Here is a 19,246-nt window from a genome sequence, read left to right as displayed (position 1 = left end):
TTTGGATCTTTTCCCAGGCTAAGGCTATTCAGTACCATGGTCTCTTTCAACGCTGGGCAGTAGCTACGAGCCACAGTTTCCACCCTTGCCAGTTAATTTTGCCCAACTGTGGGCTAATGTAAGTGTTCTGAGCATGTTTAAGATAGGCTAGCCCAAGCCGTGATGTTTGATAGATTAGGTATATTAAATGTATTTTTGACTAACCACAGGTTTATCAACATAATTCCAATGTAGGTCGAGGAGTATCTGTACTGTATGATTCTGCTTTGAGGGCTGTCTAAAGTAGCCGGATTCATAGCAACAGAAAGTAGAATGGTGGTGACCAAGGGAAGAAGGGAAGGAGAGAAGGGGAGTTGCTGTTTAATGGGCATAGACTTGCAACTTGAAAAAGCTCCAGAGAGATCTGTTTCACAACAATGTGAATAGATGTGACACCTCAGAACTATACACTTAAAAGTTATTAAGATGGTACCTTTTGTGCTAGGTATTTTTTTTTTTTACCACAATTTTGTGTGTGTGTGTGTGTGTGTGTGTGTGTGTGTGTGTGTGTGTGATGTATCTCTATAAAGGGGAGGGTCCTTTCATCACACACAGTCCCCCAGGCTTCATTCCCATCCCCATCTCCGGTTTCACCATAACCAGCATTTCAAGTTTGGTCCACAAAATATCCCACAACTTTGTTTTAAATGCACAGATAAGCCTTATACATAAGTGAAAAATATTTAAGTGGTATTATATTGTATATCAGTATTTATCTATCATGTTTTGAGAAATAAAAACTCTCTATGAATCTAATCAAAATTTACAAAGTACATCAGGGAAAACAGAATTTAGCTAGATTGGGGTTAAATTATGTTAAGAACAGCAGGATTCTCTAAGACTCTCCAAGATGGATTGTTACCACATTCTCAAATGCGCAAAGGGAACAGTTTGGTGGCTCTGGAACCAGACATGGGGGTTGTGGCTCTGCCACTTACTAGCTTTGAGATAGATCTTGGCCAAATTACTAAACATGTCTATATTCCAGTCTTCTCAAGTTCAAAGTGGGGGCATTCATAGCTCCTACCCAATAAAACTGTGGAGGGGATATAATGGCTTAACACTCTACAAGACTTGGGACAGTATCTGGCATGAAATGTCATATAAGCCCTAGTGTATCAGTTCACTAGAGCTGCCGTGACAAAGCTCCACTCCCTTAAAGAAGAGAAATATATTGTCTCCTGGTTTTCAAGGCTGAAGTTCAAGATTAAGGTGTCAGCAGGATTGGCATTCTTTTTTTTCTTTTTTTTCTTGAGACAGAGTCTCGCTCTGTCACCCAGGCTGGAGTGCAGTGGCGCAATCTCGGCTCACCGCAAGCTCTGCCTCCCAGGTTCATGCCATTCTCCTGCCTCAGCCTCCCAAGTAGCTGGGACTACAGGCGCCCACCACCACGCCCGGCTAACTTTTTTGTATTTTTAGTAGAGACGGGGTTTCACCATGTTAGCCAGGATGGTCTCGATCTCCTGACCTTGTGATCCGCCCCGCCTTGGCCTCCCAAAGTGCTGGGATTACAGGCGTGAGCCACCGCACCCGGCAGGATTGGCATTCTTTGCATAAGGATGCCAGTCACATTTTATTGTGAGCTCATCCTACCCCAGTATGATCTCATTTTAACTAATTATGTAATAACTCTATTTACAAATAAGGTCAAAATCTGAGGTTCTAGGGGTTAGAACTTCAACATTTGAATGGGGGAGAGGACACACTTCAACCCATAACATCTAGCTGTTGTTATGTCTTGCAAGGTCAGCAGCAAATGGCAGAGGGCCAAGGTTTCACTTTTAGAGTTGGTATTGTGTTCCCAGGTGTGTGTAAATTCCAGCCTGCAGAGAAATCAACCAGGATTACCACTTTGACTCCAGCCTGAAGAAGCCCTCCCTCCAACCTTGAAAAGCTACTGAGCAGAGTTGACTACCCTCAAACTCCACTTCCAGTGAGTTTCTGGACTAAAGTCTTTGTTATTTCTCAGCAGCATCCACAAGGGTCTTGAAACCAAAGATTCACCTAATTTGCATAACCAAAAATGCCTAGAAATAAGCCAGATTACAAATGAACCCTGTCACATGTCATGGCTTTCCTTCCTTCCCCAGCAGCAACCCCCACCTCTGAGGAACACCAGGCAAAGGTCAGACCAGCTCTTCTAGGCTTGTCATCAGGAAAGCTAAGGATTGCATCTCCCCAGCACAGAGGGGCACTTGATAAATTTATCAAATGAGTATTCTGCTCCCACTTTTGGACAAGGCCCCTTGAAAAGGCCCTAGCCTTGCATGGAAGAATAAAAATAGCATGAGGAAAATGGAAACCTTTGTCTAATCACTAGGATATAGAACCCCTTCTATACATCACTACAAAGGCAAAATCAATATAGAATTTACAGACTCAACCACTTAAAGTTTAAAATATTTATATGTCATAAAGTGTCATAAACTAAATTAAAGGCAAAGTACAAAGATACGGATTTCATGTTAGCAACACAATTATCAGAGAAAGACATATATATGATGTTCTTCCTATGTATACGATAAAAGCCAAAATATAAAAGACAAAACACTAATAATATAGCAATGATCAGAGGACATGGGTGAGTGGTTCACATACTATAGAATGGACAACAAATACTGGCCATAAATGAAAACAAAAACAAATGTGTGACATAATTTTACACTTAAACTGGCAAATAATATTTTTAAATATAATAGTGATCATTCAGAAGGTGGGCAGTATTCAGTACTAATGACTCTAATATGTGAAGAGTGGCTGATTGGATGCAACAAAGCTGCAAAAATGTGCACACCTTTTGACCTAACAAGGCTAATTCTAGGAATTTATTCTAAAGATGCAGTAATAGATGTTGCTAAGACTTATCTGTTGCATCATTTTCATCAGTAAAATATTCTAAGAACAGAATATATGTCCGTTGCTCATTATCATATTCCCAGCCCCTCATGCAAGGCCTGGTGCCCAATAGATATTTCATAAACTGACCTTCGAATGAACCCAAATGTTCAGTATTTGGAGATTGTGGTCACAAATTGTAATACATCCCCATGATGAACTATTTTCCACCGTTAAAATAGATACAGTAAAGGAATATCTATGACCAGGAAAACAGAAGGCTCATTCTACCCTTCTTATTCTACCCTTCTACTCCACTACTGTACAGGGATTGGTCATTCTTCCCCTGCCAGTCCCAGCTCCTATGAGGCCACCTCTTCACTACAGTGGCAGTTACACTGGACTCAGGATCTAAATGGCTTTATTAACCAGTAAAAAATAATGAAAATAAATGAACAATAACTACTTTCATGGGATTAAAAAGATAACTATAAAATAAAACCAGGCTGAAGTCTCTGAGTCGCCGCTGCCGCCTGCGCCTGGCCTATGCCTACAGTGGCACTTCCCGGCTGCACGCTCCACTCATCCCCGCCCCATGCAGGTGGACCTTAGCAAGCGGTCTGGCCCTTGAGCCTGCAGAAAGTGGACGAGCAACTGCAGCACCCACTGCATGTCACCTACGGCGGGGCAGAGGTGCACGAGCTGGGCAGAGTGCTGACGCCCACCCAGGTTAAGAACAGACCCACTAGCATTTTGTGGGATGCTCTTGATTTGGAGAAACCCTGCACCTTGGTCCTGACAGCCCCGGGTGCTCCCACGGGGAAGGATCCCAAATACAGTGAATGGCATCATATCCTGGTGGTCAACATGAAGGATAATGACATCAACAGTGGCACAGTCCTCTCCAATTACCTAGGTTCGGGGCCTTACAAGACCACAGGCCTCCACCGCTATGTCTGGCTGGTTCACCAGCAGGACAGGCTGCTGAGGTGTGAAGAGTCCATCTTAAGCAACCTATCTGGAGACCACCGTGGCAAATTCAAGGGGGCGCCCGTCCATAAAAAGTACGAGCTCCAGGTCCTGGTGGCCAGCACATGTTTCCAGGCTGAGTGGGACTACTAAATGCCTAAACTGTAGGAACAGCTGTCTAGGAAGTAGGGGGCAGCTCAGGGACCTGAACTGTCCTGGAGGTCCCAAGTCGTGTTCCCCAGTTCAGTGTTGTGTGCAGATTTCTCCTCTTCCCACTCCCTTTTGCACAGGCAAGACCTAAGCATTCAGATGGCAGTTTATGGTGACTTTTCCTGCTGCCTGTGCTTTATAATTCTAGTCACTCATTCACTCAGTCAGGTTTATGTTTTGATCAAATTTAAACTCCATATGGGAGATATTTTGGATGACTGTTGTAGGGTCATCAAATTGTTAATGTAAAAATAGCAACCCAGTAATGAGATTGCTGGGTCAAATGGTATTTTTAGTTCTAGATCATTGAGGAATTGCCACACTGTCTTCCTCAATGGTTGAACTAATTTACACTCCCACCAACAGCATAAAAGCGTTCCTATTTCTCCACATTCTCTCTAGCATCTGTTGTTTCCTGGCTTTTTAATGATCGTCATTCTAACTGGCATGAGATGGTATCTCATTGTGGTTTAGATTTGCATTTCTCTAATGACCAGTGATGACGAGCATTTTTTTCATATGTCATTCTACTACAAAGACACTTGCACACGTATGTTTATTGTGGCGCTGTTCACAATAGCAAAGACTTGGAACCAACCCAAATGCCCATCAATGGTAGACTGGATTAGAAAAATGTGGCATATATACACCATGGAATACTATGCAGTCATAAAAAAGGATGAGTTCATGTCCTTTGCAGGGGCACGGATGAAGCTGGAAACCATAATTCTCAGCAAACTAACACAAGAACAGAAAACTAAACACCGCATGTTCTCACTCATAAGTGGGAGTTGAACAACAAGGACACATGGACACAGGGAGGGAAACATCACACACCAGGGCCTGTTGGGGCATAGAGGGCTGGGGGAGAGGTAGCATTAAGAGAAATATCTCATCTAGATGATGGGTTGATGGGTGCAGCAAACCACCATGGCACATGTATACCTGTGTAACAAACCTGCACGTTCTTCACATGTACTCCAGAACTTAAAGTAGAATAATAATAACAAAAAAATAGCAACCCAGAATTTAAAGAAAGAAAAATTGGGGGGAAAAAGACCACGTCTATAGTAATAAAGGAAAGCATCAACGAATCTTTTTTGGAGGTTAAAAAAAAAAAAAGAATTGGTTGCCTCTGCCTTTGTGCTCCTGAGTACAGAATTGTACACAGTGTGTTTTTGTGGTGCTGTCATTCACCTTGACAACCAGAGGCTGGCACTGAGGCTAAACCCTAACATGGCACATCGCAGATGCCTTAATAGGTGTCAGTGTCTCGTTCTGGTCCCTTTAAAGAGCATTCCTGGAAAAAACAGTAGAGAGAGTGACTTTGCTGTTGTTGGGGCATGACCATCTAGACCCATAGCAGTGCCAGCTGACAGCTTATCAGGAATCCTTCAATCTGTGTCTATTAAATTGATCATTCTTCATGGGGATAAGAAAAGCTGGTCTGGAGTTGCTGAATGTTGTAATTCTGCTGTTTGCTTATAGTTGAATAGAAACCTTGAATAAAAAAATAAAATAACAGCATGAAGCAGAAAAGGAATTAATAAAGATAAAAGCAGAAGTTAATTAATTAGAAAGCAACTAGTAGGCACAATTGAGAAAAGGAATCAAGAATTGTTTCTTTGCAAAGATCAGGAAAATAGATAAGTTTCTGGCAAGTCTGACAAGCAAGACAGAAAGAGTGAGAAATAGAATGAAAGTATGCAATATTAGATATAAGAAAGTGAGACAATTATAGCTGTAAATAGAATTAACAATTAATTGTTAATTAATTGCTGGTGGGTCTGTGTAGTTATAGGCAAAAGGTGGAGGTTTTTGGAGTTTCCATCTCTCTGCTTACATGGCTCATCTGTTCTTGCATGCTGTCCACTTTTTCCATTAGGGCCCATAGTGTATTATTCATAGTTGTTTTAAATTCCTTGTCTAATCATTCCAACATTCCTGTCATATCTGAGTCTCGTTCTGATGCTTTCTCTTCTGTCTCTTCAAATTGTGTTTTTTGTCTTTTAGTGTGCCTTGTAATTTTTTGTTGAAAGCATTTCATGATATATTGGGTAAAAGGAACTGAGACTGATAGGCCTTTAGTGTGAGATTTGTATGCTCATTTGACTAGGAATTAGGGTGTGTTTACTGTTTGCTGTAGCTGTAGGTGTAGGAAGATAAAATTTCCTTGGGTGTCTATGATTTTGCCTACCCTGTTTTACAGGAGCCCTACTGATGTGGTGGTAAGGTGTCGGGGAGGGGAAGCTTTCTATAGTTCTGTAAAGGTCTCAGTATTTCAGTAAGTCTATGAGTCTGGGCTGTGAACTTCACAAGTGCTTCTCAGTTGCTTTTCTCCCCCTATACGCCTTTCATGAGGTGGGAAAGCTAGAAGGGGCTGGAGTTGGCTATTTCCTTCTCCCAGTTAAGCTCTGGTAAAACCTCAGTCTGTTAGGCTCTGGCAAACAGTTTCCCTTAATGGCAGGGCTTGTTCAAATAGAATGCTCTGGAGTACTTCAAAATAACTTCTTTCCTCTGCCCCTTGTGTATTAATCTGTTCTCACATGGCTATAAAGAAATACCTGAGACTAGGTAATTTATAAAGAAAAGAGGTTTATTTGGTTCATGGTTCTGCAGGCTGTACAGAAAGCACAGTGGCATTTGCTTCGGGGGAGGCCTCAGGAAGCTTTGACTCATGGCAGAAGGCAAAGGGGGAGCAGATGTGTTACATGGTGGGAGCAGGAGCAAGACAGAGAGCAAGGGGAGAGGTGCTACACACTTTTTTTTTTTTTTTTTGAGACTGAGTCTGGCTCTGTCGCCCAGGCTGGAGTGCAGTGGCCGGATCTCAGCTCACTGCAAGCTCCACCTCCCGGGTTCCCGCCATTCTCCTGCCTCAGCCTCCGGAGTAGCTGGGACCACAGGCGCCCGCCACCTCGCCCGGCTAGTTTTTTGTATTTTTTAGTAGAGACGGGGTTTCACCGTGTTAGCCAGGATGGTCTCGATCTCCTGACCTTGTGATCCGCCCGTCTCAGCCTCCCAAAGTGCTGGGATTACAGGCTTGAGCCACCGTGCCCGGCTACTACACACTTTTTTTCTTATACTTTAAGTTCTAGGGTACATGTGCACAATGTGCAGGTTTGTGAAATAGGTATACATGTGCCATGTTGGCTTGCTGCACCCATCAACTTGTCATTTACATTAGGTATTTCTCCCAGTGCTATCCCTCCCCCAGCCTCCCACCCCCTGACAAGCCCCAGTGTGTGATATTCCCTGCCCTGTGTCCAAGTGTTCTCATTGTTCAACGCCCACCTATGAGTGAGAACATGTGGTGTTTGGTTTTCTGTCCTTGTGATAGTTTGCTGAGGTTGATGGTTTCTGGCTTCATCCATGTCCCTGCAAAGGACATGAACTCATCCTTTTTTATGGCTGCACAGTATTCCATGGTGTATATGTGCCACATATTCTTAATCCAGTCTATCATTGATAGACATTTGGGTTGGTTCCAAGTCTTTGCTATTGTGAACAGTGCTACAATAAACATAAGTGTGCATATGTCTTTATAGTAGCATGACTTTTAATCCTTTGGGTATATACCCAGTAATGGGATTGCTGGGTCAAATGGTATTTCTAATTCTAGATCCTTGAGGAATCGCCACACTGTCTTCCACAGTGGTTGAACTAATTTACACTCCCACCAACAGTGTAAAAGCGTTCCTATTTCTCCACATCCTCTCCAGCATCTGTTGTTTCCTGACTTTTTAATGATTGCCATTCTAACTGGCGTGAGATGGTAACTCATTGTGGTTTTGATTTGCATTTCTCTGATGGCGAGTGATGATGAGCATTTTTTCATGTGTCTGTTGGCTGCATAAATGTCTTCTTTTGAGAAGTGTCTGTTCATATCCTTTGCCCACTTTTTGATGGGGCTGTTTGATTTTTTTCTTGTACATTTGTTTAAGTTCTTTGTAGATTCTGGATATTAGCCCTTTGTCAGATGGGTAGATTGCAAAATTTTCTCCCATTCTGTAGGTTGCCTGTTCACTCTGATGGTAGTTTCTTTTGCTGTGCAGAAGCTCTTTAGTTTAATTAGATCCCATTTGTCTATTTTGACTTTTGTTGCCATTGCTTTTGGTATTTTAGTCATTAAGTCCTTGCCCATGCCTATGTCCTGAATGGTATTGCCTAGGTTTTCTTCTAGGGTTTTTATGGTTTTAGGTCTAACATTTAAGTCTTTAATCTATCTTGAATTAATTTTTGTATAAGGTGTAAGGAAGGGATCCGGTTTCAGCTTTCTACATATGGCTAGCCAGTTTTCCCAGAGGTGCTACACACTTTTTAACAACCAGATCTCGTGAGAACTCTATCATAAGAATAGCACCAAGGGGATGGTGACAAACCATTCATTCCTTAAGGATCCACCACCATGATCCAATCATCTCTCACCAGGCTCCACCTCCAACATTGTGGATTACAGTTCAACATGAGACTTGGGCAGGGACACAGATTCAAACTATATCGCCCTACTGGAAGCAGAAGGGGATTTAATCTTCAGTCCCCACTATGAGAACCTGGTAGTTTCTGGAAGTAAAACTCAATAATTAAGTGTGCTCCCACCCCCTCAAGACTGGGCCACCTGAAGTTTTTAACTTTTAAGCTCATCCACACCACACTGAGCCTCCAGAAACTCATCAATTACAGTTCAGGATTTTCTACCCCAGTACTAGTTTCTGGGAAGGTTTCTGCTCATAGGTGTCAACCTTAAATAGTGAGACTCAGAAAATATGATTAAGTATAGAGTTTATTTGAATGCAAAGTTTAAGGATGTCAACTGAGAATCACAGGCTCCAAATAAATGAGTCAGCGTTCCAAAGTGGAGAAGTTTGGGCTTCCTTGATATAGGCAGAGACAGAGGTTCAGGAGGATTATGACATTTTCCATACAAGACCAATGCATACCTTACAGAGATTCGGTTGGTTAAAGATTGCTGCATTCCAGGGAGAATTACTTATTACTCTGTAAAGGAGGGTAGTGAGCTCAAGGGGGTCTTATCCCTGGTACCTTTTCAGTCTTTTCTAATTCTCTACAGTACAAGAATAAGGAAGGGAGTTAATCCATAACTGGAGAAGCAGAAGTTGTAGCTGCATGCTTCATGACTCAGGCCACATAGTCTCATTTCTCTCAAATAATCCAAAAGCCAACAGCTTTATATTTGAATTATTTAATTTCTACTCCAGTAAGTTGTGATCCTCTGTATACACCTGTCTTTCCAATTTTGGAGGCAGTTGTTTTCCCTGTGGTCTCAGTTCTTTATGGATCTAAGAAGAGTTGCTAATTTTCAGTTTGGTTTTGTTTTCTTCTTAATACAAGGATAGGAGTGAAGACCAAGCTCCTCACATTTCAGGCCAAAAACCAGAAGTCTCCAAACATTTTAAAGTCTAAGTACAGTTGATACTTTTCACAGGAAATATAAATGACCAATAAGTAGTAGAAAAAGTAAATATATCAATAAATATTCATGGCATGGAAGACCACTTTAACTTAAAAAGCATCTGTCGCAAGCCAACAACTTACAACAAGTTGAATGATTAAACACTAGAGAAAAACATACGCATGATCCATGATCTAAGATTCCAGAAACCCTTTAAAATCCTTGGGATCAATTAAATCTCACAATCAGTTTTTTTTTTTCAGATTTCTCAAAGACAATGTCATATATATATTATACCTTGGAAAACAACCCCAGTGAGGACCGGGAGAGCAGTCCATAATCAAGCATGTTACTGCCTAGGCCACCAAATGCACTTGCCCCAAGTTGTATACTTAAAGAGTGCAAATAGTCCACATTGGTTCAGGTCAGATTTTATTACCCAAAGAGTTTGCCACAGATGTTAGATTTCAGAGTTTTTTGGCGTTTAGGAATTGCAGATGAAGTGTTGTAAACCTATAACTATCAATCAAAGTTGTTCATAAAATTCTAGACAATGCAATAGGACAAAAAATAAGCTTAAAAACATTGGAAAGAAAAGAGATAAAATTGTCATTACATTAATTGTCCATTTCCAGAAAATAAGAAAGTACAGAAAACTAGATTTTAGAGTGTTTTTTAATTCAATATTTTCTATATACATACATATAAATGTGTGCGAACATGTATGTATGTTTGTGCATGTATGTAAGAATGGGTAACACATTTCTTTTCACCCAGATGGAGATTGAGGAGAGAGAGTAACTGTTCTTGACAAATAATTTAATCCAGTCTTTTCTAGACTGTGCATTTCTGAGGCTCTAATTGTGTTGCTAAGGGAGAGGCATTTAAAGCAGGTTTGTGGCTGCTTTCTTACTCTGCTAAGGCTGAAAGGGAAGCAGAAAAAGAACAAAGAACTAAATACCACCATGGATAATGGTGTGATTTACTGATTCCATGGGAGGAAATGTGTTCTTTCTAATTAAGAGTCAGTTAGGAGACATTTTCTTCCTTGCAGTGGCAAGAACTAATGTTTGTCCTTAAGAAAGACATGTTTGTGCTTAAGTCAACAGACACTCTGTACCATGCACAGATTAATTTCCCAATAGACTAAACTTTTAAACATGAAACATCAATAAAATTATTTCAATAAGATATAGAAGAGTAATCCTAAAACCTTGGAATAGAAAGTGTTTTCATTCTCAGACGTCCAAAAGAAACAATTTGACTCATTTAACCATGTAAAAATATATAATTTTTATGGTTAAAAAAAAACCCAAAAATCTTAAAAGAGGAAGTCACAGGTAAAAGTATTCACAACTAAAATGATCACAGAGGGTGTAATCATTGAATTGTGCACCTCAAAAAATATCTGTTGCACTCCTAACCCCAGTACCTCAGAATGTGACCTTATTTGGAAATGGGATCTTTTCAAAAGTAATTAAGTGCCTCATATGAGGCATTAGGGTGGGCCCTGATCCAATGTGACTGGTGTATTTGAGTATTTGAAGTGGGAGAATACTTGATGCCAGAGATGGGAGGCCAGAAAGAAATAATACATTTACATTGCAGAGCAAACACCATCTTTCAGGGAGAATTCTGGGAATATGGTAAGCTGAGCCCAGATCCATTTCCTTCATTCCCACATGTACCTTTTCTGGACCAATTAGCTGCTGAGACTCTGGGCATCTATCTGGGTGCTCATGCAGCCTGGGCTTCTATGATCATCTCAAAAAGAAGACTTCAGTGGTGCCTTCTCCCCAGTAGCTCAGTGGCAGGTACCTGGAAGTCAGCACTGGTGAGCTGCCAGGAAAATCCTGGGAAGCGTTGGGGGAAGTTCCCATCAGCCCAATGAGCCTGCCTGGTTTCCCTGGTCAAGAAGATACTAAATGTGGGCTGAGTCCTCCTGACCCTGCAGCTAGGGAAATGCAAAGAGGATGGAGGAACAGGGGTTTCAGCACATGACCTGCAGTCAGCCTGCTGCAGTGTCACCAGAGCATGGAGGCAGAAATCTCTACACCTTCTACGACCTGTAGAGCTGCTGCCATGCAGGGAACACCAACAACCAGACTTGAGCCCTGATGAGCCAACACCTAGCCCACAGGATCATGGCAGCCAGAGGGCAAGGTTAGCTCACAAAAGATAGAACTCACACCTGGAGAAAGAGAGCTGCTAAAGGACAAGGGTGCAGCTGGAAGAAAATTGGAGGAGGAGAAGAGGCAAAGGACATTTAAATGGATGCAAGAGTGGTACAAAAGAGTTTCTGGAGCTAAAAATAAACACAATTTTCTGCTCCAAAAATTCAGTGGGTGAGTTATAAGAGAAAAGAGACACTGTTGAAACCTGAATTAGAATTAGCATTCTGAAAATTTACTACTTATTGCAATAATATCTCAAAAGATAGCAAATATATCAAATAAGATAGCAAATGTATCAAATAAGACAGAAATTATCATAAACAAATATATAAGGGTGTGGAGCAGTGCATACCAAGGATGAGACAGTGGGAGTGTCCACCCTCAGCTCAGACAATCATGTGTGCCTTGTCAGGAGATAATTTAGAAAACCAACTAAAAAAGAGTTGGTTTTCTATGATCACAATGGACTGGCAATACTCAACAACATTAGTGATACAATAGTCCTCAAAAAAGTCTTCTTTTCATCTAAGACGTAAACACTTGCTGCAGTTACTGTTTTTTTTTGTTTTTAAATTAATTTTACCTTTTAGAACAGCTTAAGTTGTCAAAAAGATTTAAAAGATTATATAGAGAGTTCCCAAATACTCCTTCATCCATTTCTCCCTAAAATTAGTATCTTTCATTAGTATAGCATATTTGTTACAATTAATGAATCAATACTGAGACTAACATCTAGAGCTTATTCTGATTTTCTTATTTTTCACCTAACATGTTTTTCTGTCCCAGGATTCCACCCCGGATACATTACATTTACTTGTCATGTCTCCTTAGGCTCCTGTTGGTGTGGCAGCTTCTCAGACTTTCCTTGTTTTTGAAGATTTCAACAGTGTTGAGGATTAAGAATTTTGTAAGATGCCCCTTTTTTGAAATTTATATGATGTATATCTGATATTTTTCTCATGATTAGATGTGGGTTATACGTAGACCATACAGGTAGAGAAGCAACGCTCATCACATCATAATAACATTACAATGCTATCAACATGATTTGTCACTGTTGATATTGACTTTTGTCAAAGATCAGTTGACTATATTTGTGTGAGTCTATTTCTGGGCTCTCTACTCTGTTCCATTGATCTCTTTGTCTATTCTTTTCCCAGTATCACACTGTCTTGATTACTGTAGCTTTATAGCAGTAAGCTTTGAAGTTGGATTGTGTCAGTCCTCTAACTTCTTCTTTTTTATTTTTTTTTGAGATGCAATTTCACTCTTATTGCCCAAGCTGGAGTGCAATGGTGTGATCTCGGCTCGCTGCAACCTCTGCCTCCCAGGTTCAAGTGAGTCTCCCACCTCAGCCTCTCAAGTAGCTGGGATTACAGGTGTGCACCACCATGCCTGGCTAATTTTTTTGTATTTTTAGTAGAAACGGGGTTTTACCATGTTAGCCAGGCTTGTCTCAAACTCCTGAGCTTTGGATGATCCAACGGCCTGGGCCTCCCAAAGTGTTGGGATTACAGGTGTGAGCCCAGCCTGTCCTCCAACTTAATTCCTCTTCAGTGTCATGTTGGATATTCTAGGTCTTTTGCCTTTCTGTATAAACTTTAGAATTAGTCTTTGATATCCACAAAGTAGGTAGCTGGGATTTTGATTGAGCTGCATTGAATAAAATTAAGTTGGGAAAGACTGACATCTTAAACAATATTGAATCTTTCTATCTATCCATGAACATGAGATATCTTTCAACTTATTTATGTCTTTGATTTTTAAAAAATTTTATTTTAGGTTCAAGGGTACATGTGCAGGTTTATTATATAGGCAAATTGTGTGCCACAGGTGTTTGATGTACAGATAATTTCATTACCCAGGTAATAAGCATGGTACCTGATAGTTTTTCTGATCCTCTCCCTCCTCCCACCCTCCACCTTCAAGTAGGCCCCAGTGTATGTTGTTCACCTCCCAATATTCATGTGTTCTAGTTGTTTAGCTCCTGCTTATGAGAACATGTGGTATTTGGTTTTCTATTCCTGCATTAGTTTGCTAACAGTAATGGCCTCCAGCTCTATCCATGTTCCTGCAAAGACATGGTCTCATTCTTCTTTTGTATGGCTGCATAATATTTCATGGTGTATGTATACTACATTTTCTTTATGCAGTCTACTATTGATAGGCATTTGGGTTGATTCCATGTTTTTGCTATTGTGAATAGTGCTTCAATGAACATACCTGTGCATGTGTCTTTATAAAAGAATGATTTATATTTCTTTGGCTATATACCCAGTAATGGGATTGCTGGGTCAAATGACAGTTCTATTTTAAGTTCTTTGAGGAATCACCACACTGATTTCTGCAATGTCTGAACTAATTTATATTCCCACCAGCAGCGTATAAGCTGCTTTATATTTCTTTGGCTATATACCCAGTAATGGGATTGCTGGGTCAAATGACAGTTCTATTTTAAGTTCTTTGAGGAATCACCACACTGATTTCTGCAATGTCTGAACTAATTTATATTCCCACCAGCAGCGTATAAGCATTCCCTTTTCCCTGCAACCTCACCAGAATCTGTTATTTTTTGACTTTCTAGTAATAGCCATTTTGACTGGTGTGAGATGCTATCTCATTGTGGTTTTGATTTGTATTTCTCTAATGATTAGTGATGTTGAACATTTTCTTATATGTTTTTTGACCACATGTCTTCTTTTGAAAAGTGTCTGTTTATGTCCTTTGCCCACTTGTTAATGTGGTTGTTGTTGTTACAAAAAAAACTGCTTGTACATTTGTTTAAATTCCTTATAGATTCTGGATCAATAAGGATGTATAGGTTACATATACTTTCTCCTATTCTGTAGGTTATCTGTTTACGCTGTTGATAGTTTTTTTTTTTACTGTGCAGAAGCTCTTTAGTTTAATAAGATCCTATTTGTCAATTTTTTTTTTTTTGCAATTGCTTTTGGTGTCTTTGTCATGAAATCTTTTCCAAGTCCTGTGTCCAGAAAGGTATTTCCTGAATTATCTTCTAGGGTTTTTATAGTTTTAGGCTTTACGTTTAAGTTTTTAATATATTTTGAGTTGATTTTTGTACACGGTGTTAGGTAGGGGTCCAGTTTCAATCTTCTGCACATGGCTAGCCAGTGATCTCAGCACCATTTATTGAATGGGGATCCTTTTCCCATTGCTTGTTACTGTCAACTTTGTCAAATATCAGATGGTTGTAGGTATGTGGCATTATTTCTGGGCTCTCTATTCTGTTCATTGATATATGCATCTGTTTTTGTACAAGTACCATGCTTGTTTTGGTTACTGTAACCCATAGTTTGAAGTCAGGTAACATGATGCCTCCAGCTTTGTTATTTTTGCTTAGGATTGCTTTGGCCATTAGAGCTCTTTTGTGGTTCCATATGACAGTCTTTTCTAATTCTGTGAAGAATGTCATTGGTAGTTTGATAGGAATGGCACTGAATCTATAAATTGCTTTGGTCTGTATGGCCATTTTAACAATAATGATTCTTCCTATCCATGAACATGGAAAGTTTTTCCCTTTGTTTGTGTCATCTGTGATTTCTTTGAGCAGTGTTTTGTAATTCTCGTAGAGATTTTTTGCCTTCCTGGTTAACTATATTCCTAGGTATTTTATTCTTTTTGCACTATTGTGAAATGGATTATGTTCTTAATTTGGCTCTCAGCTTGGATGCTGTTGTTATATAGGAATGCTACTGATTTTTGTATGTTGATTTTGTATCCTAAAACTGCTGAAGCTGTTTATCAGATCAAGAAACTTTTGGGCGAAGACTATGGGGTTTTCTAGGTACAGGATCATGACATCTGCAAATAGGAATTGTTTGACTTCCTGTCTTCCTATTTGAATGCTTTTATTTCTTTATCTTGCCTGTATATCTTTGATTTTTTTAATTAGAGTTTTTAGTTATCCTCTAGGAATCTTGTAAAAGTTTTGTTAGATGTATACTTAATAATTTCATTGTTCTGGTGCTAATATAAGTGTTGTTTTTTAATTTCAAAAACACAGAGGTATATAGGAAAGCAATAGACTTTTTTATATTAATCTTGTATTCTACATCTTTGCTATGATCACTTATTAGTTCTAGGTGTTTTATGTTAATTCATTAAAATTTTCTACATAGACAACTATGTCATCTGTGAACAAAGACAGTTATATATCTTCTTTCCAAATCTGTAAACCTTTTATTTTCCTTTCTTATCTAATTGCACCAGCTACAACTCCTAGTATGTTGAATAGAAGTGGTGAGAGGGGACATCCTTGCCTTCTTCCTAATGTTAGTGGGAAAGCTCCAAGTTTGTCACCATCAACTGTGATATTAGCTGTATGTTTATTGTAGATTCTCTTTATTAAGTTGAGGAAATTCCCTCCTATTCCTAGTTTGCTGAGTCTGTATCATAAATGGATATTGGATTTTGTCAGGTGCTTTTTTTTACATCTATGCATATGATCACATGATTTTTTTTCTTTAATCTGTTGATATGATAAATTACATTAATTGATTTTTTAATGTTAAACCAATATTGCATACCTGGGATAAATTCCACTTGGTGGTGGTGTATAGTTTTGTGCACTGTTGGATTTGATTTGCTAATATTTTGTTGAGGATCTTTACATCCATATTCATGAGAAATAGCGGTGTGTAGTTTTCTTTTCTTGTAAGGAAAGTCTTTGTCTGCATTTGGTATTAGGGATTAGTAATGGATTAGTAGTGATGGTGGGCTATCTTTTATTTCTGGTATTAGTGATTTGTGTCTTCTCTCCTTCTCTCTCTCTCAGTTAACCTGACTATCCAAGATCAATAAAATTGATCTTTTCAAGTACGTTTTTGGATTTCTTTTTTTGGTTTTTATTTATTTTACATTTCATTAATGTTTGCTCAATTTTTTTTGATTATTTATTTTCTTCTGCTTAGTTTGGATTTAATTTGTTCTTCTTTTTCTTTCCCAACATTAAAGCTTAGATGATTATTTCTGAGATCTTTCTAATTTTCTAATATTTGCAGTCAATATTATAAACTAAATTTGTTCTTGGACCCCGCTAATAAATTTTTATTTCAGTTATTGGACTTTTCAACTTCAGTATTTCTATGATGTGTCTTTATGTGATTTCTATGTCTTTATTGATACTCTCTATGTGGTGAGACACTGTTTTCCTGGTTTCCTTTAGTTATTTGTATGTGGTTTCTTTTTGTTTTTTGAATATATTTTAAATAGTTGATGTACTGCCTTTGTCTAATAAGCCCAATATCCAGGTATCATCAGTGCAGATTTCTATTCATTTTTTAAATGTACATAGTCCATACTTTCTTGTTTGTTTGCATGCCTTGTAATATTTTGTTGAACATCAGACATTTTGAATATTATAATATGGAAGTTTTGGAACTCTGAGTTTCCCATATCTCCAGTGTTGCTGCTTGTTTTATTTGTTTTTTGCTTCTTTAGTAACTTTTCTGAACTGGTTTTATAAAGTATATATTCTTTGTCATGTATAGCCACTGATGTCTCAGTTCCATTAGTTTAATAGTCAGCTAGTAATTAAGCAGAGACTTCCTTAAACACCTGGGAGGAAAATCTCCCAGTCTAAAGATGTGCTCTGTTTGTGTTTCATGTTTGTGTCTCCACCAGGCAGTTTACAACTCTGCCTTAGCCTTCACATCCTGCTTACACAGAGTCAGAAAGTCAGCCAGAGGTTAAAACTTAGGGCCTTCTCAGGTCTCTTTTAGGCATGCAGCCAACCATCCTAGGAATGTGCATAGACTTCTCGACTCTCAGGAGCTTTTCAAAGACTTTATTCCCCCAAAGCATTTCATTCCTCAGCCTTTCCTCCCAAGCTTATTGATTCGTCTATTGTTTCCCCTAATTGTTATCCTTTGAGTGAGATGGAGTGATTTTAACATTTGCCTTTAAAAGTTTCTGATAGAATGTTGAAAGCCCTGGTATAGTTCTGAATTAGGGGAAATAAAGGCAAGCCCATTGATCCCTTCCTTTTGGGAGCCAACATACAGGTAAAAAAAAAAAATGCAATTCTTTAAAGATAAGGTCTACTGTGCTTCCTCCAGTACTAGGTACCTGTACTATGAATGCCAGCTGTTGTCTCAAGGTCACCACGAAGCCAGGAATGGAAACAGGGTAAGTTAAAATGCCACAAATTTATTTTACTGAGATTCAGCTGGTTTTTCTTAATCAAACATTAAGCTTTGGATTAGTTTCTAGCATTCCTAAAAAGTTGATTTGGGCAGTTTTTGCAGTTAGTTTATTGCTTTTGTGGAGGGACAAATTTTGATGTTCCCTACTGTGCCACTTTTGCTTCTCTACCCTTTCACTTTTAACCTGCTTATGTCTTTATATTTAAGTGGATTTCTTGCAGTCAATATATAGTTTGGTCTCATTTTTAATCCAATATGACAATCTCTGTCCTTTAATTTGTATATCTGGACCATTTAGATTTAAAGTTATTATTGATATAGTTGAATAATGCTACCATGTTTGCAGCTTTTTTCTATTCATTTCACTTGCTCTTTGTTTCTTTTTTTCACATGTTCTTTTATTGCTTTCTGTGGTTTTAACTTAGCATATTATAATATTTCATTTTCTCTCCTCTCAGCATATCAATGTGGGGAAAATTGATATTGAGTTCTCAAATAACAGTAGGAATAAAAGAATAATGTAATGTTAAATAAACATGGGAAAATTAAAATAAAGAATATGTTTAAAAAGTATCATGTAAAATAAATAAAACCAAGTCAAGATGGAAAGAATACAATCAAGAATATCAGTCACCATACCAAAAAAAAAAAAAAAAAAAAAAAACCCAAAATGGACTACATTCCTGCGCCATAAGTACATAAAATTTTTATTTAAAAAAAAGTTTTTTTAAGAGACAATTTGAAAAATAAATGCTTACCCAAACCTTGCGCATCTCCTGTCAAAGAAGCCTGCAACACTGTGGTGCTTCACCTTCAGAAGGGGCACACTGGTATGTTGAAATGAAATGAAGTATTCCACATGTTTAACATCCCTAAAAAATACAGAGCCTGCTATATTGAGTTAAAAAATAAAGCATAATTTGTTTTTGGAAGAGTGTAAACACTCATCGAAGTGGTAAGAAAACATTACAAATAAAGAGGCAGATAGATAATAAACAAATAAAAGCAAAAAGGAAACAATGTCAGTAGGAACACCAAACCATTGATTAAAAGCACTAAAACAGATAAATATAAATACATTTTCCCTAACTCCCCAACTTGTTAAAAATGTATATTTTGTACATATGCAAAGTATAACTTGTAAAGAAGATACAACAGTAGTTAACCTATATGCACCAAATATAGCTGTTTAGTACATAAAAATAATTTATTAGAAATGCCAGGAGGCTGTGTCCATTTTCTACCCAATAGCATTTTCCTTTCTTATTTATGAGAGGTGCCTGATTTTGCTGCAGGGTACAATGTGCCCAATTAACAGACCATATTTCTCAGGGTTTTTTTTTTTTTTTTTTTTTTTTTTATCTGCCACAATGATCATGCAAGTAGGACCAGGCTAGTAAAATGTAAGCAGATGTGTTTTTTGGAACTTCTGAAAAGGTATCTTT

The 19,246-nt window shown here is 38.6% G+C and overlaps 1 long non-coding RNA gene and 1 pseudogene across 2 annotated transcripts in view; both read left to right on the top strand.

Moving 5' to 3' along the window:
• LOC123571782 (uncharacterized) overlaps positions 1–19,246 on the top strand; it is a 49,066-nt gene that overhangs the window by 8,892 nt on the left and 20,928 nt on the right. For both annotated transcript variants that reach the window (XR_012431611.1, XR_010584631.2), the window contains one exon: positions 17,715–17,784. This is a non-coding gene — a long non-coding RNA (uncharacterized lncRNA). The remainder of the gene's footprint in view (positions 1–17,714; positions 17,785–19,246) is intronic.
• Positions 3,373–4,120, top strand: LOC107128978 (phosphatidylethanolamine-binding protein 1 pseudogene; annotated as a pseudogene).

The sequence above is a fragment of the Macaca fascicularis genome, chromosome 2 (genome assembly GCF_037993035.2).
Source record: "Macaca fascicularis isolate 582-1 chromosome 2, T2T-MFA8v1.1".
Lineage (NCBI taxonomy): Eukaryota > Metazoa > Chordata > Mammalia > Primates > Cercopithecidae > Macaca > Macaca fascicularis.
This window is presented reverse-complemented; position numbering and strand designations above follow the sequence as displayed.